This window comes from Ovis canadensis, chromosome 23 (genome assembly GCF_042477335.2).
Source record: "Ovis canadensis isolate MfBH-ARS-UI-01 breed Bighorn chromosome 23, ARS-UI_OviCan_v2, whole genome shotgun sequence".
Lineage (NCBI taxonomy): Eukaryota > Metazoa > Chordata > Mammalia > Artiodactyla > Bovidae > Ovis > Ovis canadensis.
Window position 1 is genome coordinate 61,780,590 of NC_091267.1, and position 25,619 is coordinate 61,806,208.

The 25,619-nt window shown below is 45.8% G+C and overlaps 1 protein-coding gene, 1 long non-coding RNA gene and 1 pseudogene across 4 annotated transcripts in view; 2 read left to right on the forward strand and 1 right to left on the reverse strand.

Annotated features, from left to right (window-relative positions):
- Positions 1–115: 115 nt before the first annotated feature.
- LOC138428163 (uncharacterized) lies at positions 116–24,000 on the reverse strand. Its single transcript, XR_011252311.1, has 3 exons — positions 22,993–24,000; positions 8,377–8,577; positions 116–2,947 (listed from the first exon to the last, which is right to left on the reverse strand). It is a non-coding gene; the product is annotated as an uncharacterized lncRNA (long non-coding RNA).
- On the forward strand, positions 16,250–16,758 carry LOC138428407 (protein tyrosine phosphatase type IVA 1 pseudogene; annotated as a pseudogene).
- Positions 24,001–24,058: 58 nt separating the features above from the next.
- CTIF (cap binding complex dependent translation initiation factor) overlaps positions 24,059–25,619 on the forward strand; it is a 321,475-nt gene continuing 319,914 nt past the window's right edge. For 2 of the 3 annotated variants that reach the window (XM_069568499.1, XM_069568501.1), the window contains exon 1: positions 24,059–24,396. The gene's annotated coding sequence lies outside the window, so the exon portion shown is untranslated. Of the gene's footprint in view, positions 24,397–24,516; positions 24,729–25,619 lie in introns of those variants that run through there. The other variant, XM_069568500.1, reaches the window with a different exon arrangement.

Below are 25,619 nucleotides of genomic sequence, written 5' to 3' on the forward strand. Positions count from 1 at the left end.
TTTTTTCAATTCCTCTCAAATTTACTGTTTCTTTATCTAAAAGGTAGAAAAGCTGCCTGTTTTTGCCACTTCTTAGATCCTATTTCTGTGAGACCTCAGAGCGCACATATTAAAATTTGTTCCTTTTTCTCCTGTTAATAATAATTTTATTATTAGTCAAGCCAGGAGTACTCAAGAGAGGTGGTGGGGTGGGGGACTTCCCAGGTGGTCCAGTGGCTAAGATTACGTGCTCTCAGTGCAGGGGGCCTGGGTTTGATTCCTAGTCAGGAAATTGGATCCCACTGGGAGTTCATGTGCCTGTTGCTGCTGCTGCTAAGTCGTTTTAGTCCTGTCCGACTCTGTGCGACCCCATAGACGGCAGCCCACCAGGCTCCACTGTCCCTGGGATTCTCCAGGCAAGAACACTGGAGTGGGTTTGCCATTTCCTTCTCCAGTGCATGAAAGTGAAAAGTGAAAGTGAAGTCGCTCAGTCGTGTCTGACTCTACGCAACCCCATGGACTGCAACCTACCAGGCTCCTCCGTCCATGGAATTTTCCCGGCAAAAGTACTGGAATGGGTTGCCATTGCCTTCTCCAGTTCATGTGCCAAGACTAACCAAAAAAAAAAAAAAAAAAAAAGATCCCGGATGCCACATGAAGATGGAAGATCCTGCATGCCTCAACTAAGACCTGGTGCAACCAGATTAATTAATTATGTATTTTTTAAAAACAGGAGTAGAGGGGGAAATTTCTTCTCCTGACACCTTGTATCAACGCAGAGGCAGCAGGAGTCAACGGCACCGCCCTTGTCTCACAGAGCCTGTCGCCTGGGATCAACACCTTCAACCAGGAATAAGCTGGACAAAGGACTGGCAGCCTCAGGGCTGCCTCCTGCCTCCTCACTGGTCTGCTCCTGGAGTTCAGTGCTCACCTGTCCTGGGCATCCAGACCTCTGCACGAACAACACTGAGTAAGGAATTCAAGTGGAGGACCGACTGGTGCAGGATGGCCCTTTCATACCTTCAGGCAGGCGGTGGGGACACAAGTGCACGCCAGGATTCGCCCCCATCGCCAGAGGAGATGCTCCAGCAGCAGGATCGCATACTTCCGGGTTGTACTAACGCACTGCATCACGGGACCTGCCACCGCTGGCAGGAGTGAGGATACACAGAGGCGGTACAGGAAGGAAGTTACGGGCTCACATCCGGCATCAGACAGTCCTGATCTTGAACCCAGACGCCACCTCTTGGAAACCTCACAAGTTAGCATAAAACTTTTCAAGCCTTGGCTTCCTCTTTCATTAAATAGGAGTAAGTGCACCCACCTCACAGGGATCTTCTGAAGATTAAATAAAATCAGGCATGTCCTAAGACTGGCACATGTTAAATATTCAAGACAGGTTAGCTGCTATTATTGGCAATATTATTGCCATGACAAGGATAAGCACTATAATCTAGTTTATGAGCTTCATTTTGCACAATGTACCAGGTGTTGGCGATCCTAAGGCAAATAAGACATAGCATGTGTCCTATGTCTCATTTATAGTTTAGTGGTGGGAGGAGATAAAGAAAAATTTCTGCCATAAATTCAGAGTATAGGTACTGTTGCAGAGGTAAGCACAGGGAGGTGAGAACCCACAAGGGCATTTAACCCGCTGCAGGGGTGGGGAGGAAACAGGCTGCTAATGGCTTCTGGAAGGATGCAGCTTGTGAGTGGAGGCCTACAGGGTGGGGGAGTATAAGCTCTGTGAAAGGATTGAGGAGAGGGAAAAACTGAACAATGGCTCGGGGAAGAACATTCCAGGCAGTAAGGACAAGGGCATGACTGTGTTTTCTGGCAAGTCTAAGCGACAGGCTATCTTGGCAATCATCAGTTCAGTTTAGTTCAGTCACTCAGTCGAGTCCGACTCTTTGCGACCTCATGAACCACACAGCACACCAGGCCTCCCTGTCCATCACCAACTCCCAGAGTCCACCCAAACCCATGTCCATCGAGTCGGTGATGCCATCCAACCATCTCATCCTTTGTCGTCCCCTTTCCTGCCCTCAATCTTTCCCAGCATCAGGGTCTTTTCAAATGAGTCAGCTCTTCTCATCAGGTGGCCAAAGTACTGGAGTTTCAGCTTCAACATCAGTCCTTCCAATGAACATCGAGGACTGATCTCCTTGAGGATGGACTGGTTGGATCTCCTTGCAGTCCAAGGGACTCTCAAAAGTCTTCTCCAACAACCACAATTCAAAAGCACCAATTCTTCGGCACTCAGTTTTCTTTATAGTCCAACTCTCACATCCATACATGACTACTGGAAAAACCATAGCCTTGACTAGATGGACCTTTGTTGACAAAGTAATCTCTCTGTTTTTAATATGCTGTCCAGGTTGGTCATAACTTTCCTTTCAAGGAGTGTCTTTTCATTTCATGGCTGCAGTCACCATCTTCAGTGATTTTGAGCCCCCCAGAATAAAGTCAGCCACTGTTTCCACTGTTTCCCCATCTATTTGCCATGAAGTGATGGGGCTGGATGCCATGATCTTGGCAATAACAGGAGGAAAATATGATTTGGTGACCAAGATGCCATCTGCCGTGGTGTTACCAAGGTTACACCAGAAGAACAGTTTTGGATGGCTTCTTATCAGTGGACATGACAGAGCATGCTGGCTGGCTGTCAAATACCCGCCTTTCCTTGTTCTGCACCAACAAATAGCCTACTGTTGATTGCAACAAATGCCCCGGTAAAAGTCCATTTCCCATGAACAACAAGGTCCTACAGAATAACAGGGAACTATATTCAATATCCTGTGATAAGCCACAACGGAGAAGAATATAAAAAAGAATGTACTTCCCTGGTGGTCCAGTGGTTAAGAATCCATCTTCCAATGCAGGGGACGTGCGCTTCATCCCTGCTCAGAGAACTAAGATCCCACATGCCACTAGGCCAACAAAAGATCCTGCTTGCCGCACCTAAGACCTACGCAGCCAAATAAAGAAAAATATTATTTTAAAAAAAGAATGTACGCATTTGTATAACTGAATCGCTTTGCTGTACAGCAGAAACTAACGTTGTAAACCAACTGTATATCAGTTTAAAAAAAAAAAGGTTCTTGTTCAGTTCAGTTACTCAGTCCTATCCAACTCTTTGCGACCCCATGGACTATGTAGGGGAAGGGAGTTAGAGAAGGTGAGGTTCAGAAAAAGAACAAGACCAGTACTTTACAGGAACAGGATCACCTTTGATGAGGCGAGAAGGGGCAGCAGTCAGATTAGTGAGCTGCAGTCCATTCTAAAGGAGATCAGTCCTGGGTGTTCATTGGAAGGGACTGATGCTAAAGGTGAAACTCCAATACTTTGGCCACCTCATGCGAAGAATTGACTCATTGGAAAAGACTCTGATGCTGGGAGGGATTGGGGGCAGGAGGAGAAGGGGACGACAGAGGATGAGATGGCTGGATGGCATCACCGACTCGATGGACGAGTTTGAGTAAACTCCGGGAGTTGGTGATGGACAGGGAGGCCTGGTGTGCTGCGATTCATGGGGTCGCAAAGAGTCGGACACGACTGAGCGACTGAACTGAACTGAACACTAACCCAAGAAAAGAGTAAGTATATATATAGGCGTATATGTGGAAATCTACTGTCTTAAGGGGGCAGTTCTTGTCCCAGGTTGTTTGGATTAGTTATCTCTTAAACAACTGGGCAAGGAATTCTAAAGATTGGCCAGAGGCTGGGACCAGCTGGGAGCTGGGTGTAATCAACCTTAATTTCCATTTTTTTCTTCTGGTGAGAGAGTTCTTTGTTTTGTATTGAATGGTGAGGAGGACCCGGAGGGCAGTTTTAATTCCGGGCTATTTTGAGCCCTGTAACTTTCCTTCAGACTGCAGCATGCCAGGCTTCCCTGTCTATCACCAACTCTCGGAGCTTACTCAAACCTTTGAGTCAGTGATGCCATCCAACCATCTCATCCTCTGTCGTCCCCGTCTCCTCCTACCTTCAATCTTTTCCAGCATCAGGGTCTTTTCAAATGAGTCAGTTCTTCACATCAGGTTGCCAAAGTATTGGAGTGTCAGCTTCAGCATCAGCCCTTTCAATGAATATTCAGGACTGATTTCCTTTAGGATTGATGTGTGCTAATTTTTAAAAATCCATTTCCCACCTTTCTTGCAAACAGAGGTTCCAGTGTAATGTATGCAGAAATTTTTTTTTACTTAGAACAAAATTCCAGATGTACACAAAAGTAGAGAAAATATTATACAACTGCAATGTACACTTCATATAGTTGCACAGCTGTTGATATTTTGCCATTTTTGTTTCATCTACCCTAACACTTGTCTTTTATTTTCTAGATTATTTTAAAGCAAAGGTCAGATGTTATGTTACTTCCACCCCAAAATATTTCAGTGTGATGGCATCACCGACTCAATGGACATGGATTTGGGTGGACTTTGGGAGTTGGTGATGGACAGGGAGGCCAATCCCTTATACAGTGGAAGTAAGAAATAGATTTAAGGGACTAGATTTGGTAGACAGAGTGCCTGATGAACTATGGACGGAGGTTCGTGACATTGTACAGAAGACAGGGAGCAAGACCATCCCCAAGAAAAAGAAATGCATAAAAAGCAAAATGGCTGTCTGAGGAGGTCTTATAAACAGCTATGGAAAGAAGAGAAGCAAATGCAGAGTTCCAAAGAATAGCAAGGAGACATAAGAAAGCCTTCTTCAGCGATCAATGCAAAGAAATAGAGGAAAACAACAGAATGGGAAAGACTAGAGATCTCTTCAAGAAAATTAGAGATACCAAGGGAACATGTCAAGCAAAGATGGGCTCCATAAAGGACAGAAATGGTATGAACCTAACAGAAGCAGAAGATATTAAGAAGAGGTGGCAAGAATACACAGAAGATCTGTACAAAGAAGATCTTCACGACCCAGATAATCATGAAGGTGTGATCACTCACACTCACCTAGGGTCGGACATCCTGGAATGTGAAGTCAGGTGGGCCTTAGGAAGCATCACTATGAACAAAGCTAGTGGAGGTGATGGAATTCCAGTTGAGCTATTTCAAATTCTAAAAGATGATGCTGTGAAAGTGCTGCACTCAATATGTCAACAAATTTGGAAAACTCAGCACTGGCCACAGGACTGGAAAAGATCAGTTTTCATTCCAATCCCAAAGAAAGGTAATGCCAAAGAATGCTCAAACTACTGCACAATTGCACTCATCTCACATGCTAGTAAAGTAATGCTCAACATTCTCCAAGCCAGGCTTCAGCAATATGTGAACCGTGAACTCCCTGATGTTCAAGCTGGTTTTAGAAAAGGCAGAGGAACCAGAGATCAAATTGCCAACATCCACTGGATCATGGAAAAAGCAAGAGAGTTCCAGAAAAACATCTATTTCTGCTTTATTGACTATGCCAAAGCCTTTGACTGTATGGATCACAATAAACTGTGGAAAATTCTGAAAGAGATGGGAATACCAGACCACCTGACCTGCCTTTTGAGAAATCTGTATACAGGTCAGGAAGCAACAGTTAGAACTGGACATGGAACAACAGACTCGTTCCAAATAGGAAAAGGTGTATATTGTCACCCTGCTTATTTAACATATATGCAGAGTACATCATGAGGAACGCTGGGCTGGATGAAGCACAAGCTGGAATCAAGATTGCTGGGAGAAATATCAATAACCTCAGATATGCAGATGACACCACCCTTATGGCAGAAAGTGAAGAAGAACTGAAAGTGAAAGAGAGTGAAAAAGTTGGCTTAAAGCTCAACATTCAGAAAACTAAGATCATGGCATCCGGTCCCATCACTTCATGGGAAATAGATGGGGAAACAGTGGAAACAGCGGCTGACTTTATTTTTCTGGTCTCCAAAATCACTGCAGATGGTGATTGCAGCCATGAAATGAAAAGACGCTTACTCCTTGGAAGGAAAGTTATGACCAACCTAGATAGCATATGAAAAAGCAGAGAGATTACTTTGTCAACAAAGGTCCATCTAATCAAGGCTATGGTTTTTCCAGTAGTCATGTATGGATGTGAGAGTCGGACTATAAAGAAAGCTGAGTGCCAAAGAATTGATGCTTTTGAACTGTGGTTGTTGGAGAAGAGTCTTGAGAGTCCCTTGGACTGCAAGGAGATCCAACCAGCCCATCCTAAAGGAGACTAGTCCTGGGTGTTCATTGGAGGGACTGATGTTGAAGCTGAAACTCCAATACTTTGGCCATCTGATGTGAAGAGCTGACTCATTGGACAAGATCCTGATGCTGGGAAAGATCAAGGGCAGGAGGAGAAGGGGACGACAGAGGATAAGATGGTTGGATGGCATCACCGACAGTGGACATGGGTTTGGGTGGACTCTGGGAGTTGGTGATGGACAGGAAGGCCTGGTGTGCTGTGGTTCATGGGGTCGCAGAGTGGGACACGACTGAATGACTGAACTGAACCGCAAGAGATACTTTCTTTGTTAACATAACCACAATACCAGTATCATACCTGACAAAATTAACAAGTCTTCCTCAATAAAATCCAAAATAGCCTGTTTTTCCTTGGAAACTTTTTTTAAGGGGACTAATTTGGTAGGGACCCACAGGCCCTTTTGCCCTTTATCACTACTGTGACTGAGACAGGCTGGGACCTGGGACCCTTTGCAGCAGGGCTGCAATGCTGGCACCTGGACACCCCTCTCTTCCAGCAGCAAAATACAAAGAAATTATATGGACTAAGATTAAGTGTGTGCATTGTTAGTTGGGACAAATTATGGCCAAAAGATACAAATAGGCCAAAAAAATCCAGCTGTTACTTCTGAAGAGGGTGGGGCAGAAACATGCCTCCTGCACTCAACACAGTGGGGTAGGCAAACCGCCGAAGCTACCCAGCCCTACTCTCTGGACATACCCCTACCCTCACCCCATATAAAGAACAAACTTGCCCCCCAACCCCCGCTCAGAGAGTGAGAGAGCAAGGGAACGTGTTACCTGTTCCTACTCCCAGCTGCTACAGCAGGGGCCCCAATAAGCCTTGCTTGAATTTCTTGCCTGAAGTCTAGTCAATTTCCATGGATGGGGGAAGGCCAGGAATCCTAGTCAGTATCATGAACATGAGTCAACTTTGAGGATGGAAAGCATACACTAGGGAGGACAAGTCTGGGAAGACAGGAGGAGCTAGGGCTCGAATTACTTCAAGGTGAGGGGCCTAAATCTGGACTGTTTCTTAGTCTGGATTTTTTTTCTTTTTTTTAATTTATAGATTTTGCTTTTTGAGCAATTTTTGGGTTTATAGAAAGGACAGAGAGTTCCCAGATTCCCCTGTCCCCACCCCCACTGGATCCTTTATTACTAACCTCTTGCATTAGTATGGTATATTTGTTACAATCGACAGCTAATATTGATTCATTATTATTAACTAAAGTCCACACTTGGTGGTGTACGTTGTATGGGTTTTAGAAAATATATAAAGACTTGTGGGCTTTCCTGGTGGCTCAGATGGTAGGAATCTGCCTACAATGCAGGAGACCCAGGTTTGATCCCTGGGTCAGGAAGATCCCCTGAAGAAGGGCATGGCTTCCTTCTCCAGTATTCTTGCCTGTAGAATCCCGTGGACAGAGGAGCCCAGTGGGCTAGAGTCCATGAGGTTGTGAAGAGTTGGACAAGACTGAGGGACTAAGACACACACACACACAAGAACTTGTATCCACCGTTACAGCATTATACAGAGTAGTTTTACTGCCTTAAAAAATCCTCTGTGCTTGACCTGCTTATCCCCGACCTGCTCCTTCCCTGGAATCCTTAGCAACCACGTATCTTTCAACTATCTCGCCACAGTTTTGTCTTTTCCAGAACGTCACATCATTGAAATCATACAGCCTTTTCAGATTGGGTTCTTTCACTTAGCAATATGCATTTAAGTTTCCTCCATGAATTTTCATGACTTGATAGCTCATTTCTTTTTAGCGTTGAACAATTATCCATTGCCTGGATGTACCACAGTTTGTTTACCCATTCACCTACTGAAGGGCATCTTGGTGGCTTCCAAGTTTTGGAAATTACAAATAAAGCTGCTGTAAACATCCACGGGCAGGTTTTTGTGTGCACATAAGTTTTCAATCATTTTGAGTAAATAACCAAAGAATGAGATTGCTGGATCACATGGTGAGAATATGTTTAGTTCTATAAGAAACTACCAAACTGTCTTCCAAAGTGACTATACAAAGTTTCTTTTTAATGTGAGAGAAAATCCTGTTGTGTTTTTTAAACCACTATAACTTGGATCTCTGCAACTGAATGCAGTTCCTACAGGAAATGGTGAGAATGTGCCTGCTGAATGCTTGTCACCCAGATGAAAATCTACCAACAGCAGGTCATCTTAACCAAAAAGCCAGAAGTGACTGCTCACCTAGTCATGCATTCTCTTCCACTGATGCTGCTTCTTTTTCAGGAGAAAGTCAGGAGATACTGCCACAGCAAAGCCACGGCTCTCTCCTCTCCTAGTTCTCTAGTACCATCAGCCACACAAGAAAAGATCTCAGTTTGGCTCAGCTTATTGTTTCCGTCTGGTCCAGGGTTTTCCAGGTGGCACCAATGATAAACAATCTGCCTGGCAAGGAAGGAGAAGCAAGAGATGAGAGTTCAATCCCTAGGATGGGAAGATCCCATGAAGTAGGAAATGGCAATTCACTCCACTTTTCTTGCCTAGAGAATCCTACAGAGGAATCTGGCAGGCTACAGTTAATGGGGTCGCAAAGAGTTGGACACGAATGGGTGATTGAACACAATGGAGCGATTGAACACACATGTACAAGGAGTCTTCAAGTGATTCCTTCTTCCAGTGGGTGCTTGCAAATCACTTGTTTAATAATCTGTTTCACCCGTCTTTGGCATTTTCCTGGTCCTTCGTAATTTCTCTAAGGTTAAGGATAGTGGTTTGATATCTGCAAATCCTTTTGTAGTTGGAATCCTCGAATGCTGAAGTGAATAAATATTCCCTACTGTCATTATCCAGTAATCAAAATCATTTTAGCAACTTGATTTGGCTTCATGCTGTGCAATAGATGGGTTCTGGGGGAGCTATATATACATCACATTGTTATAAATTAATTCCTGTTTTAAATGAATGGGGAAAGCTCATCACAGAAGAGGATAATTCGGTGAATCCTTCTATAAAGCAAATAATTCCATTATATGAATAATCACCCTCTAATTTAGTTCTCTATGAATATAAAATGTTCAAATATTGAGAGTTTTTTCACATATGGAGATTATAACTGAACATTTGCTTATATTCAATCTCTTTTTTCTTCTTTAATATCATTACTGTCTTCATTATTTTTTATTGTCATCACCCAGAAAGTCACTAAATTTTAGGAACAAAATAAAAGAACTGCATTGCTAGAATCTGTTCTGTTAATCCCTAAGCAGGTCTTATTCTGTGTTGAGGAATCTTGTAGCCTCTTTCAGTGGCATATGGTTACTTGGTTATAGGACCTTGGGTGAATCAACAATTATGTAAATTTCCTGGGTCTCCATTCCTTTATCTATAAAACAGGAATGATAAAGTTGGTGTAAGAATTAAATGAGATAACTAACATAAAGATGGTTAATTTTCTGTGTCAACTTGACTGGGCTAAGGGATGCCCAGGTAATGGTAAAACATTATTTCTTGGTGTGTCTGTGAGGTTGTCTCCAGAAAAGACTGGAATTTGAATTGGTGAATGTAATAAAGAGGATCACCCTCATTAATGTGGGTGGGCATCATCCAATCTACTGAGAGTTTGGCTGGAACAAAAAGGCAGAAAAAGGGCAAATTCTCTCTCTCTATTTGAGCTGAGAAACCCATTTTTTCCAGCCTTCAGGCATCAGTGCTCCTGGTTTTCAAGTCTTTGGACTAGGACTGAATTATACCACTGGATTCTTCGGGTCTCCAGCTTGAAAATGACAGATCCTAGGACTTCTTGTTCTCAATAATTGTGAGTCAATTCCTATAATAAACTCCCTCTTACATAGTTACATATCCAACCTATTGGTTCTGTTTCTCTGGAGAACTCTAATACAAGTAGCTACCATGTGCTATGTACTCAATTAATAGCAGCTACTATAACTGCTATTAATAGAAGTGTTATTAAATAGTGAGGTTAGACAGGCCTTCTCCTTAATAAAAATTATTATTACCACTTCCACCCATTATGATGGTCACTATGGGAAAATAAAACAAATAAAGGTTGGCAAGGATATGGAGAAATTGGAACCCTTGCACATCGTTGGTATAAAGTAAGAATGGTGCCACTATGATGGAAAACAGTATGGTGGTTCCCCAAGAAATTGAAAAAAAGGACTACCATCTGATTCAGCAATTCTGCTCCTGGGTTTATGCCCCAAAGAATTGAAAGCAAGGTCTTGAGATATTTACACACACATACTCACTGAAGTATTATTCACAACAACCAAGAGGTGAAAGCAGCCCAAATGTTCATTAACAGATGAAATGAATAAAGAAAATGGACAAGAGAATATCATTCAGCCTTAAAAAACAGGAAATTCTGACACATGCTGTAACATACATGATCCTTGAGGACATCACTCCAAGTGAAAAAAGCTTGCCACAAAAGAGCAAACACTGAGGAAAAAAAAGGAACCAATACTGTATCATTTCACTTATATGAGGCCCCTGCTCAAGCTCATGGAGAAGGTAATGGCAACCCACTCCAGTACTTTTGCCTGGAGAATCCCATGGATGGAGGAGGCTGGTAGGCTATAGTCCATGGGGTCGCTAAGAGTCAGACACGACTGACCTACTTCACTTTCACTTTTCACTTTCATGGCTTGGAGAAGGAAATGGCAACCTACTCCAGTGTTCTTGCCTGGAGAATCCTGTGGACGGCAGAGCCTGGTGGGCTGCTCAGGGTCTGAAGTGACTTAGCGTGCATGCGTGCTCAAGCTCAGTGTCTTCAGTCATGTCCAAATCTTTGAGACCCTATGGACTGTAGCCAGCAAAGCTCCTCTGTCCATGGGATTCTCCAGGCAAGAATAATGGAGTGGGTTACCATGCACTCCTCTGGGGGACCTCCTCTACCCAGGGACTGAACCCACATCTTCTGCATCTCCTGCATTGCAGACGGATTCTTTACTGCTGAGCCACTGGGGAAGCCCATATGAAGTTAAATTCAGTTCAGTTCAGTTCAGTCACTCAGTCATGTCCAACTCTTTGCGACCCCGTGGACTGCAGCACGCCAGGCCTCCCTATCCATCACCAACTCCCAGAGCTTGCTCAAACTCATGTCCATCGAGTTGGTGATGCCATTCAACCATCTCATACTCTGTCGTCCCCATCTCCTCCTGCCTTCAATCTTTCCCAGCATCAGGGTCTTTTCTAATGAGTCATTTCTTCACATCAGGTGGCCAAATGGAGACAAAAAACTAGAATGGTGGTTTCCTGGTGCTATGAGGAGGCGACGGAGAAGGCAATGGCACCCACTCCAGTACTCTTGCCTAGAAAATCCCATGGATGGAGGAGCCTGGTAGGCTGCAGTCCATGGGGTCGCGAAGAGTCGGACACGACTGAGCAACTTCACTTTCACTTTTCACTTTCATGCATTGGAGAAGGAAATGGCAACCCACTCCAGTGTTTTTGCCTGGAGAATCCCAGGGACGGAGGAGCCTGGTGGGCTGCCGTCTTTGGGGTTGCACAGAGTCAGACACGACTGAAGCGACTTACCAGCAGCAGCAGCAGCAGCAGCAGCAGCAGGAGGCGGCGAGAAGGAAGAGCTTTCGTTTAAGGGGTACAGAGTCTCAGTTTTGCAAAAGGAAGAGTTCTATGAATGGATGATGGTGATGGTAGTGTAACAATATGAGTGTTCTTAGTGCCACTGAATTGTGCACTTAAACATAGTTAACATGGTAAATTTATACGTATTTCATCACGATTTTTTGAGATTTAAAAATCCAAGGAGAAGGAAATGGCAACCCATTCCTGTATTCTTGCCTGGGAAATCCCATGGACAGAGGAACCTGGCGGGCCTACAGTCCATGGGGTCGCACACAAGACGGAGGTGGAGGAAGATGGGTTGATAGCAATAAACAGGTAGAACTAAAAAAAAAAATTTTGAGAAAAATTCCTATCATTCCAAGATGGGAGGTTTTCTAGGCCTAGAAAATGGTATCATACCAGGTGGCAGGAGAATGAAAGAAAAGGAGAGGTGACAGGAGGGACCACGTGTTCTTTGGTGGAAATGAACAGGCTGCCATAGCTGACAGGTGGACCACGCAGGATGGGTTCACATGCACAAACACCCCTGGAGCTAATTCCACGGCTGAGTAGCGTCACAAAGCACAGCTGAGGTTATGACCCGCATCTGGATAACTACAGCTTCCAGAGCCAGGACCTGCCCACGAAGCTGGTATTCAAAAATTGCAACTCAGTGCACAGCAGAAGAGTTCACTGGTGCTCACTGAGTAATTAAATTACAAGGCGATTATTAGTCTGCTCAGCCAAAAAGATGACATCTGAATCCGAGTACTCAAAGTAGCTGTGGACTAAAACTCCTCCTGGAAAAAAAACCACAACAAACCTATAACTAAATTAATGCCGTTTTCAACCAATTATAGATGCCCTCCAGTGACTACAGGTTGTCATGGCAACATGCCCACTGAAAGGGTATGTTTGATAAGGCCTGAACTCAAGGATAGCAGGAACGGAGTGTTGTGAATCTTATCTCTACATCAGACCAAAACTGTTTTCTGGGATGGGGGCCAGGAGAACTGTCACCAGTCTGCTGCTGTCTCTTCCGCCGGCTTATCCCAGGTTCCAGGCTGGTGGGCCACCTCTGCTGCTGCCCTTTAGGGAGAGGAGCAGCCCCAACATCTCCCCTACACTTTCCCTTCTCCTGGGATGGTCTCCCTTTCAGTGTCAGCCAACTGGCATCTTTCCTTATTTTTCTGAAAATCTCCCCTGCCTCTTCTTCCAGGCAGGCTTCCATGACCAACTGGCAGTTCAGTGATCTCTAGACCAGATTCAATTTCATTGCTTAGCTCTGGAGAGAAGGAAATGGCAACCCACTCCAGTATTCCTGCCTAGAGAATCCTGTGAATGGAGGAGCTTGGTGGGCTGCCGTCCATAGGATCATATAGAATTGGACACGACTGAAGCAACTTAGCATGCGTGCATGCATACATTGGAGAAGGAAATGGCAACCCACTCTAGTATTTTTGCCTGGAGAATCCTGGGGACAGAGGAGCCTGGTGGGCCGCCGTCTATGGGGTAGCACAGAGTCGGCTGACATGGCTTAGCAGCAGCAGCAGCAGCTCTGCACATCTCAGACTGTACAGAAACTCATCAAAAAAATAAAAAAGGCAGAGCCCTTATTTTGGTTTAAGATGCCACAAAATAAATTTAAGGGCTCCTTGAATTTAAGTACCTTTTATTCAAGTACCAAACCTGATCAAAACCAGTCAATGCTGTGAATCATATTTATACCATCAAAGCAGTCCAGAAAAGTTGCTGACAGAGCAAAATATTGTCAATCAGCTCTGATGTTGAATGTACCAGATGAGCTGCTATTTAAAGAAAGTATGGTTACCTCTTTTGTAAAAGGGGTAATCATCTCATAAAATATCTTCTGTGTAAACTCCTATTTTCATATACAAGGTGAATTTTAGAACTTAAAAAGCTGTCTCAAGTCCTTCCTGGAAAGAGTGGAGTATAAACAAATCTGATGATCAGTACTGTCAACACGGAAAAACAAGAGGGATGTGGGTATATGTATCTGCCCATGGGTGGAGGAGGGACACCATATCAGCCCTAGAGCACCGTCTCTTCCTTATCCCCTAGGTTCTGCCGAGCTGGCAGTTCTTGTTCAGTCACCAAGTCGTGTCCAGCTCTTTGAGACCCCAGGACTGCAGAACCAGAAAAGCTCACACTGACAGTGCTGATGCAGGTTACTGGGACCTCAGCTCAGGCCAGGTGGGACTCACTGGGCCTAGGACTGCGCTACATTCCACTATGTCTGAATTATCACTCAGAAACAAAAATCTAACCTTACTCTCCTGGGCCACAGAATAAAGTCCAAATTGCCAAGATTTTCACTCGAGATCCCACCCAGCCTACCCCAGTATAACAACAAAAACAACAATTGAAAAAGAAAAGTTAACCTCCATTGAGCCCTTATGATGTGCTTTATATACATGAGCTCCTTAATCCTTGTGACAACTTACCAAGGAAAGCACGATTACTTTTCTGATTTAGAAAGGACAGAGAGGTCAAGTTGCCCAAGGCTGTCATCCGGTTATAAAAGGTGACAACGAGATTCACATTCTGGTCTGTGTACATCATGAGTCCAGGCTCCAACCAGCTCCACAGCACTGCCTTTCTGGACTTAACTGCCTCTTCTTCCTTTTGCTAGTTCCCACTTATAAACTCCTGCCATCCACCTAGGGGACGGCCACCTTCTTATCCCCTTCCCATGCAATCACGCTCAGGCCTCAGAGCCTGTCTTGGGTCCCATTTCTCCGGTCAAACTTTCCCCTCCCCCCAGCTCTCAAGATTCCCTTTCTCTGGACAGTAACCCGCCTGTATTGCACATCCTACGTGTTCCAGGCTTTAGTCTTATGCTGCCATGTCTGCTTAGGTGTGTCTGTCTTTTCTTCTGAACTAAGGTCCTGTAAGCCTAGTTGTCTGCACATTTTTGTGCGTACTTATCACTCTGCTATGTAGGAAACATAGCAGATGTGGGTTTAATCCCTGGGTCAGGAAGATCCTCCGGAGGAGGAAAGGGCAACCCATTTCAATATTTTCACCTGGAAAATTCCATGGACAGAGGAGCCTGGTGGGCTACAGTCCATAGGGTTTCAAAGAGTCGGACACATCTGAGTGACTAAGCCCGCATATATGCTATAGAATATCACTCATGATATCTAACTCAGAGTGAACACATCGTATGTACCTTGGTAAACACTAGAGTTGAAAAAAAAGAAGTCATTTAAATGATTTTTCCAATAGTGTCTCTTGTCGTGAGTCGTGAAGTCGCTCAGTCGTGTCGGACTCTTCGTGACTCCGTGGACTGTAGCCCACCAGGCTCCTCCACCCACGGAATTTCTTGGGCAAGAGTATTGGAGTGGGTTGCCAGTATCTCTGCAGACATTTTAATGATACAGAAATGTGTTTTTCATTTTATTAATGGGTTTAGCTGGATGAATAATGTATAAGTAATGCTATCTCAGCCATTATATGTAATAAATCACTGGTTTAAAACACAATAAAATAAAAACTACTAGGGTAATAGATAAGTTAGAAAAGGAATGAAACTGTCGGATTTAGCTGACTGCCTCTTCATTATTTCTTGAAATCACTGTATTATTAACAAACTGGGAAACATGACAAATATTCCAAATCCAGGATTTGGTATGTGGGCCCCAGGTGTGTGTGTCCCAAAACAAGCCACTGGAGTTCCAGAAGAAAATATGATGTTTACTGATGGTCACCTTTTCGTTAAACGTATGCAGCATTTGGGAGCCTGAGAGAGAAGCTCTAAGAGTGGACCTTTCTTAGGATAACTAAACCTGCTGCCGATTAGTCGCTTCAGTCCTGTCCGACTCTGTGCGACCCCATGGACTATAGCCCGCCAGGCTCCTCTGTCCATGGGATTCTCTAGGCAAGAATACTGGAGAGGGTTGCCACGTCCTCCTCCAGGTGATCTTCCTGATCCAGGGATCAAACCCACGTCTCTTATGTCTCCTGCATTGGCAGGCAGGTTCTTTACTGCTGAGCCACCAGGAAAGCCACTGGATAACTAAACCTACAGCAAGAGAACAGGCTGGAGGGAAACAATTCTGAGGTGTTCTCGGTCACACATTTACGGAGTTTCTGAAGGGCAGTGGAGATTACTACCAGGCATAGCACAACCGCTACGCAGACAAGTGAACTGTAGAAATTCATTACTATTCCATCAAGAAGCCCCCATAAGAGTGATCAACCTAAACACAGAAGTGTTGAATTGAAATCCACAGTGCGTTTTTTACAAGAGGTCAAACCTAGATGGGGTAAACCTCAGGGTACTTCCTCTCTATTGCCTCAACATTACTAGACTGAAGAATTGCTGCTTCTTGTTTCGAGGTTCATTGCATTTCCTGTTACTCCCAACTTCATACTCGAAAGGACTGAGAATTTCAAGTGGAGTATACTGAAGTAGACTCACTATCTTTGCATCATTTCTGTATTCAATTTTTAAAAATTCTTTCATATCCCTATTGAAGTGTTTTTTAACTGAATAAACGTGGCTCAAATGAACCACCCAGCTCCTGTGGAAGTTACATACAGAAAGATGAGACTTTATTACACACAATCCAACTAATGTGACCTTAAACAAATTTATAGAGGAACTATATATACAGTTTATATATATATATATAGGAACTATTTATAAAGCAACTTATGACTCTTACTCCTGCAGAGAAGGAAGGCATCTATGTTCTCAACTGGCATTTGAAAATGGCACACAACCATCTAACCAGATCATCGATGATTGTTTGTCTTGTGAAAATTAAGTTTTGTGAAGACCCTGGTCGTTGTATTGCTATTCGTTGTGTGGCAGGCCTTGGCAGAGTTCCAGCACTTGTCACCCTAGCAGTAATTGAAGGTGGAATGAAATATGAAGATACAGTACAGTTCATAAGACAAAGTGGCTAGGAGCTTTTAACAGCAAGCAGCTTTTGTGTTTGGAGAAGTATGGTCCTAAAATGTGGCTGCGCTTAAGACTCCAATGGTCATGGAAACAGCTGTTGCATTTGATAAAACCAGGTGTGTAATGCCATTGCTTGGAAATAGAACCTGAGATGGGATGGAATTTGTCGTAGATATTAGCCAGCCCATTGGCTTGGTGAGTAAGTCTGATGAAGCTTCCATGCTATGTCATGCTATGCTAAGTTGCTTCTGTCGTGTCCAACTGGCTCCTCTGTCCATGGGATTCTCTAGGCAAGAATACTGGAGTGGGTTGCAATGCCCTCCTCTAAGTCATTTTCCTGACCCAGGGATCAAACCCATTTCTGTTACATTTCCTGCATTGAAAGGCAGCTACTTTATGATTAGTACAACCTGGGGAGCCTGAGGCTTCCACAAGAGTGTTGAAAAGCAGTTTTACCAGTCCACGAGCCTGGCAGAATTGCAACCTCTGTTCAAGTAAGTATGTTCAACCTACTTGGATAATAGCAAAGAATTCATGCTGTTCAGCATTTAAAATGTGCTTATAATTTGTACCAATTGACCTTTCCTGAAAACATGCAGTACTGAGTCATGTCTTTAAATCTGTTTCCATGCCAGACTCGAATTAACATATACGAAATTTAGAAAGACTAGGTCACAAAATACTCAGCATGATACTTGTGAAGTTGAGTATCACATAGAACAAATCCCAGGAACCATGAACACTTTGGACCTTACGTGGTTTATTCCTCTCATCATTTCAAAGATAGAACGTAGGGCTTCTGAGGCTGTTTGCTCAAAATATGTTTACATCTCCCACATTCATGCCAGTATACATCAGATCTGCTCCGTTTTTAAATTAACCAAGACTTATAATGAGTATTTAATATCTCCCTATATTAAAACACCTCATTTTGTGTTGCTGTCGAAGACCTCTATTTTGAAAATCTATATTGTACAGAAGCACAATGTCTTTAACGTTTCCAGACCAAGGGAAAAAAAAAAAGCCTACAGTTAATTCTAATGTTTGCACTTTGGGAGTGTTTGCACAAGGAAGGCCTGAAAAAAGAATGGGAGGCAGCTGTTAAGTATTTTTTAGTAAAATGTTGCCTTTGTCTTGTGAAGGACATGGAGAATATGTGCTTTAATTTAATAAATTTTGTTTTTAAAGGTAGAAATACTTTACTTTATTATTGTACTTAAAACCATCAAAATATCTGAAATTCTTGTAAATTTTTTTCATACTTATCTGAAGTTGTTTACCAACTTGGTTTTGTTTGAAATGTGATTTCTAACCTCTCTTGCAAAAAAAAAAATCATTAGTGGGTTTGTGCTAATGAATTGAGCGGACATTCAATATTTTATATACCTTTTGAGCTGTATAACTTAGTATTTGGATACTTGACAATTTGTTTTATTATGTAATTGATAAAATGGTGATGTGTAGCAATATTAGCTCAACCATATATTTATACTGTCTGGGAACATGTGGTCATAGTTCTATGGGAGAAATAATTTGTCAGTTTTCACCAGCTTGTAAAAATCTAATGCAAGAGCATAAATATTAAATAAATGATCAAAAGTATTGATCGTCAAAAACTGATGCAAAAAATAAGCCTCCCTAAGAACAAAAGCACTTTTGAATCATAAATTCATAAAATTTTAAAATTATTTTAAAATGTTTATTTCATCTTTAGATCATCATTTAAAATGTCTATTTTTATGTCAATTATATCTCAATAAAATTGGAAGGAAAAAGTCTATTTTGCAAAATATAATAGGCAAAATGGAATTCTCCAGGCAAGAATACTGGAATGGATAGCTTTTCCCTTCTCCAGGGCATCATCCTGACGCAGGGATCGAACCCAGGTCTCCTGCATTGCATGTGGATTCTTTATAGTCTGAGCCATTAAGGAAGCCAGAGAAATATAGAGCCAGGTAAAAAAAAAATTTTGACTGATGAGGGGTACAAACAATGATCATTCTTCTACAGTGTAGAATCATTTGGGGCAGATGTAGACAAACAAATGCACACACACCTATCAAGTCTAAGCACCCCATTATAAATGCACCAGTGAGGAAAAAGGATGTTGCCTGCAGCTAGAGGAGAGGTGCTCGTGATGATGCTTGGAGGTGAGGGGGCAGGGTTAAGCTCCCCAACTCAGGTCCACTGTCTTGTGTGGACCGCCATCTGTCTGCTGGCTGTATGGCCCTGGGCAAGTCCTGTCACCCCTCCTCGTCTAGTTCCTTCCACTGTAAAAGTTGCAATGTAGTCTATATGAAAAAAAGCACAGAAAGTGTTTTGGTTGTCGCCTGGCAAATAGTAATTGCTTGATTAATATATTATCTGTTTTTCCTGGAAAAGGGGATTTAGCGACTGTGGAAGGTTCAAGGCCAAGTTATTTTGCAGGCATTTCGGAATAATATTTAGGAGACAGGGATTATCAATTAGTTGAAGAGGGAGACATCTAGGATAGAAAAAGGAAGAGCCTCTTCAGGAGGGGAAATTCTGCTTTACACGGATCATGACAGCTTTAACTTTCTCTGCACTTCTCTTTCAGGCTGTTTGAGATGTGGGTATTTGGATTACAAAAATGAGAAAGCCACTCAGCCTAGCACAAAGTAAAGGGAATTACTCTAAGGATACAGAAATACAAGGAACCAAAGAGAGGTATGATAGATCACCTTAGGACTGAGAATTGGAGTTAGGAACCGAGGCTACTCCGCACATGTGTCTGCCTCCCTTCCCCACTCCTTTATCAGCCTCCTCTGCCTACTCCTCCCAACCTGCCCCACTAAGACCACAGCCTCACCCCACCCCCACCCCACCCCCTTCATTACCTGACTGAGCAGAATCACCAATGAGCAGTGGTCTCTCAGCCTCTCCCTGTAGATTCTCACAAAAGGGAATCTGATTGGTTCAGTTCATCTGCTGGAGCCAGGGCCACTTAAGTCCAGGCCCAGCCAATGTCCTTGGATCAAGTGTACACCCCTAGTCCAATAAGCCTGGCCACTCCTCCCAGGATGAGGGTGGCACAATTTTTCTAGAGTGTACCCTGACACATAATGAAACATGTCTCTTGCAGACATATGGCGGGGGGGGGGGGGGGGAGGGTATCCTTTTGCCCCAAGTCATCATCGTGGACAAGGCCATTCATGGATGAGGCTCTCATGCCACTGAGCTGTGAGGTCTGGCCTTAAACGTTAAAGAAATTGAGGAATGCTTGACCATTCATGGGCTGCACTTACTGTCCTTGAATCTTGTGAGACAAGATCTGCTTGTGTTCTGTTCCCTTGTGGATTTCAGGGCTTTGTTAAATGAATATCACAAGCTCTTCCTGCTCTGCTGGATTAAAACAACTTAAAATTTATGCTTGTGGCTACTTAATTTTCTGTTTCTTTTGCCAGTTGGACTATAAACTTATTGAAGGGAGAACTTCAGGATTGGAAATAATCACAGACCCTCCCATTTTACAGGTGTGGAAACTGAGGCCCAGAGAGAGATGTCACACAGCAGGACAGAGGCAGGTGGAGTCTGGAACCTTGTTTCACACATGAATTCCTCACTCTACCTTGCAATGCCTGAGACATAGCCTACACCCAATCAATATTTTTTGGTTCATTTCTTATTTGGCTTTTGCTTTTTTTCAAGTGCATCATTCTCTGTTGGGGTATCCCTTCCTCTACCAACAACTTCAGCCCTACAGGATCACTTTCCATCTGCCTTTCAGGTATTGGTCTTTGGGTTGTATAGTGGAAGCTGAGCTGAGGCAGGGGTGAAATTTAACCTGATTCTATCAAGCCGTTATCTCTCCAGGCCAGCACCACAGTAACAGAGCGAAGACACCGGACTAACTTCCTTCCCTCTGTGGGGTCACTGGCTACCAAACTGATGCATGGTGAACCCACTCTGTAGCTTCCAGACAAAGACACGACTTCTGCAGTGCATCCCAGGCCAATGCTACAAAGCCCGGATTCAGGTCACTGCTGACCTCTTCTCAATGGGAAGATAATGTGGATCCAGTCTCACTTTCCTCTCAGAAGTCTTCTCTGACCATCCCAGACTGCTAGGAATGCTTTGTTCACTTAACAGCAACCTCACACAGGATAGCACCCCATTAGTTCTGTTATCTCACGGGTGCGAGCCTGGTGTCCTCAGCTCCTGATGGCAGGCCATTTCTCTGCCCCTGCACTCTGGTGGGCTCCCAACATCCACATGCACTGGATGTTGGAGGAAAGGCTGGCTGGAGTCAGAAAAGGATATTGGAAGAAAAGAGAATTATTTCATTCTGCTCATATCTTTTCTTTTTTTAAGGTTTTTTAAATTTTTGGTCTCACCACCCAGCTTGCAGGATCTTAGTTCCCTGATTAGTTCCCTGACTAGGGATTGAACCTGTCTTATGCCAGTGAAACCATTGAGTGCTAACCAGTGGACTGCCAAGAAATTTCCTCCTTTTGCTAGTATCTTAGGAAAGTATTTATTAGGAAAAGCAATTACTTGAGACAGAGAGAAATAATCTGGCTTTTGATTTCTAGGCTATGTGGTGACAATTCAGGTGAAGGCAACTCTCAGTAACTCAAATCTGCCACAATTAACCAATTCCAGTGCCAGTTCATTGACTCTGCATCCAGCAGCCTCTCTGATCCAAGCTTGCAAGTAGGATATAGATCAACAGCAGGGAAGGAAGGGTGCCATGTGAGGGACTAATTAAAGCCCAGACCTTCCAAACGGGAGGAAACCCACAATTTCCAGAATGAGTGACCCACAGAGTCTTCCTCTCAGAGACTCCCATTCCAGCCTGAAGTCCCCATCAGCAGTGGCCGATTCAGAAAACTCTAGATAAAAAGACAAAGAAGTCAGAGTTGGAGGAGAGAATGCCAAGAGGGTCTTATCATCTACTGATGAAGGTGTATTAGTTGAGGTAAAGCAGAGGCAGGCTCTAGGATACAGAAAGCAGTAGGTAAGTGTTGCTGGGTGGAAAGAAGGACTCTGGGAGCCCAGAGACATCATCTAGTGAAGGGGCCTTGAGTTCAGGGCAGGGCAGATCAGGAGAGCTGAGCCCTTGGGAGGTGACGACTAAAGCTGCGTGAAGGTTCCTTGAAGATACAACCCTAACCAACTTCACACATGAACATGAGTCGCCTGAAGAAATTCTCCCTGCAGCACCAGCTCTGCTGGCCTAACTGCAGGGGAAAAAAAAAAAACAAAAAACAACTCAGGGGTCATTCTTCTGGCCCAGAAAGACCCTGGGACAGGGAAAGGAATCAGCCATCATAGAGAGCTGCTGTGAGACAGAGCCAGGGTAAATGCATTGTCACCATGGGTCCTCCTAAGGCCAAAAAAGGGTGCTGAATAAGCTACCTAAGGTCATTCACTTGGAGGTTAAGTCAACAGCCCAAGATCCCAGATCCAGGAAGTGTCATGCCTGGAAATCAGGCTCAGGGGCCAGGCTGACTGAGGAGTCTACGCTGTCAGCACTGGCTGTCTCACTGCAGGCGCAGCCTCCAAACGGCCAGGGAGCACTCTCCATGGGTGTTTTGCATTCTGCACATCGTTCAGCCTCTCCTTACCTCTGGGGGTGTGATTTACAGCACAGGCAAAACCAAGACCCAGACAATTCCATTCTTCTGCCTTTCGAAGTAGCAGGCCTATCACACAATGTGCAAAACACCACTGACAACGAAAGGTGGGTGACGGGGAATTTGCTGAGGGGATAGACTCTGGTACTATTGGTGCATATTTTGTAAACCCGGGTAATTGTGCAGATGTTAAAAGCGCAAAAATAACTGCTGAGCCAATGAGGCATAAATGCTAAGAGGGGACAAAGCAGCAGGAAGAGTCAGGTGTACTTAAACATGCTCCTTCTCTGCGGGGATTGGGCCTGGCGTGGCTTCTGATACCCACTCTACCTCTTATGAATGCCTGACTATGGGCCTGCTGCCTTTCTCTAGAAGGGAGGGGATGACCCAAGAGTCAAAAGAGTCAAAAGAGCCAGACGTGGCTGCAGATGCTGCTTTGCTTTCCTCTGATGGCTTGGCGCATACCAAGAAGACATGCCCTCTGCTTTCAAAGAAATCCCACTCCTCCTTCAAGGCCCACTGCAAGCCCTACCCCTGGTGAAAAGCCATCCCGGGCTCCTCTGCCCTCTAGACCCATCCTTCATCCCTGACCCCCCCTTTTGGAGTCTCCCTTTTGCACTGCCAAATTGCTAGGACTTTCAGAATTTGCTCTTTTATCTCTGTCTGGAGCCTTTGTACCCTGTAGCCTTGTTCAGAGGCCAACTCTTTCTTTTGCCTTTGTTAACATTTTTTAGTAATTCTTACCTAACACGCTGCCTCCTCCAAGGAAGCCTTCCTTGATCCTCTCCTTCTTGCATCCGTGCTCCATCCTGGCTGGCTGCTCCTCCTGAGGGTTCCACAGCACGTTATGCCTACACCTATGTTAGGTGTGGACTTATCCCCTATACCCTCATTGACTGCAGTCCTTAACGCTAGACTTTGAACTCCTTGAGGGTCTCACCAGTCTTGGCATCCCCAGACCTGTTCTGTCTGTGAAAAGTGCTCACTAAATGTTATATGAATTTATAAACAATTTTCTTCAGCAGCTATACCATGTCCCACAACTCCTTCCATGAGTTTATAACCCCTTTCCATGAGTTTATAACCCCTTTCCATGAGTTTAAGGGAATTCATAACTCCTTTGCTTGGAAGGTGTACAGCATCATGTATTTCTCCAGAAGGCTTCTCTGTGCTAAGCCCAGTGCCCAGCACCTAACAGGTACTTGGAAAACACTGGTGATTCGGTAAAGTGATTACTGAATTACCCTCTGCGCTGAATTCTCCTGTCCACCAAGTCCCCTGCCTTAGCCCTTAGCATGGCCAATGGAAAATTAATTGGTTGCAAAGTGCATATCTAATTACAACATCCCGCCCCTGCCACTGAGATGTTCAAATGTTAATTATAACATATGCATCTCAGTAACAGACGGTAGCATTTAATAGAGCATTAGTAACTGCCCTTGGGCCGCCCAGGGAGTACTCAACGCTCCCTTTCATCTGCTCTTAGGACAGACTTAGCACTTAAGAGCAAGGAAGTCCTCATCCTTAAAGCCGTCCGGTCCCTAAAATCAAATGTTTCCCTCCTCGCCCAAGTCCCCAGTTGAGGTCCCCACGCGGGGCGGCGCCAGCGCGCGGGGCGTGGGGTGGGGATCGGCCGTCGGGCGTGGGGTTTCGGCGAGGCTCGATCTGCTATCTGGGCGGCTCGGGCGGCCTACCCCCGCGCCACGGCGGCGCCCCGCTTCTCCAGGGCCCGCCATCCCGGGAAAGAAAGGCGAACTACATTACCCAGCAGGCCTCCCGCCGCCCTCGTTCCTTTCATGTCTTTGCACGTGGCCGGAGGGGAGGGCGGAGCCTGGACGTCACCCTCCTACATTCTCTTTCCCTGTGTCAGAGCAGGGATCATTTTTTTTTTTTCCTTCCTCTGCTCCCTCCCCCCGCCCGCCCCTCTTTCCCTCCTTCCCTTCCCTCCCTCCCTCCCCTCTCGGCTGGGTTTGTGCGCTGGGGCGCCGGAGCCCCCCCCCCCCCTTAGCCGCCGGGACGCGCGGAACTCGGGGCGGGGGATCGGCTCTCCCGAGCCTCCTCCCTCCCTTCTCCTTCCCTGCCCCCTTCCCCCACCCCCCCACCCCACCCCCAACTCGGGCTTGGAGCGGCGGCCTGAGGAACCCCGAGGTGAGCATCTCCCCCACCGTCCGCCGCCTCCCCCCCCAACCCCCCGTCTCCTGTAGTCGTCTCTCGTTGCGGGTCGATTCCGGGACCGGTGAGGAAGGGCTCTGTGACGTGTGCGTGCTTACAGATAAATCCGGGAAAACCGCCCCAAACAATTAGCCCCCTACCTCCCTACCTCCTCCTCCCACCCTGCGCCCCGGGCAGCCAGGCGTCCGCGCCCATCCTGCGTCCCCGCCTCTGTCGGGGACGGCACTGTGAGATCGCGCCCCCTCCCCAGGTTTGCCCCTTCTCAGCCGGTTCCCCGCCAGTAGGGGAGCCGTGGCCCTGGAGCTCCGGTGAGGAGGGGGGCTCTGTTGGCGTGGGGTGAGGAGGGGGTGCACGGTTGGAGCCGCGCGGTGTGGCCGCTGTCATGTGCCGGATTCCGACCCGGAGGGAGGAAGCAAGCGAGCGAGCGTGATTCCTCTCCCTTTTGTTGTGAAGCCCGCATTTGCTGCATTGGTTCACGAACCGGCCAAACTTGCAGCTGTTCTGACCGTAGTCGGCGGAGGTAGGGAGCGCGGCTCCGGGTGGCGGCTAAGGGCCGGAGGCTGCCGCGCTCGCGGCTCCCGGAGGGACCCTGGGAGTGTCTTCACGCTGCCCCTCCGTCCTCCGGCGACCGATTGTGTCTGTGGCAGCGGCCGCGTGTGAGTGTGTGTGTGTTTGTGTGTGCGCGCCCGTCCCCGCGGGCGCGGAGATGTCTGTCGTCTAGACAGGCTGCACCCTCCCTCCGTCCCTGGTGAGCCCGAGGACCGCGCGCGGGGGGCGCGGGGCGGGGGTGGGAGCAGAGGAGAAAGCCGGATCGCTGGCTCCACTGCGGTCGCAGCTTTGGACCTTCCCCACGGCAGTGATTCTCCTTTCTTTTTTTACGTTCTTATTCCTGCCGCCGCGGTGTAATCGGGCCTGGGGAACAGACCTGTCCGGTGGAGTCAGGGTTAAGTTGACAGGCTTTGAAAAGCCAGCTCGCGGTGGCTGGTGACCCGGGCCGGAGCGGAGTGGGCTCCGGCTCGGGTTCTTTAACGAGCAGGTGACTGTCCCAGACGCGGGTCCTGGTGGGGTGTGTGTGGGGGCGGGGAGGGAGGTGGTGGGCTGCGGGCAGGGGGGCGGTGGCTCGGCTGCAGCGGAGATCTGGTGCCCCGGAGGGCCGCGTGTCGGAGCCAGGGTACCGCTGGGGGAGGCGTCCCGGGGAC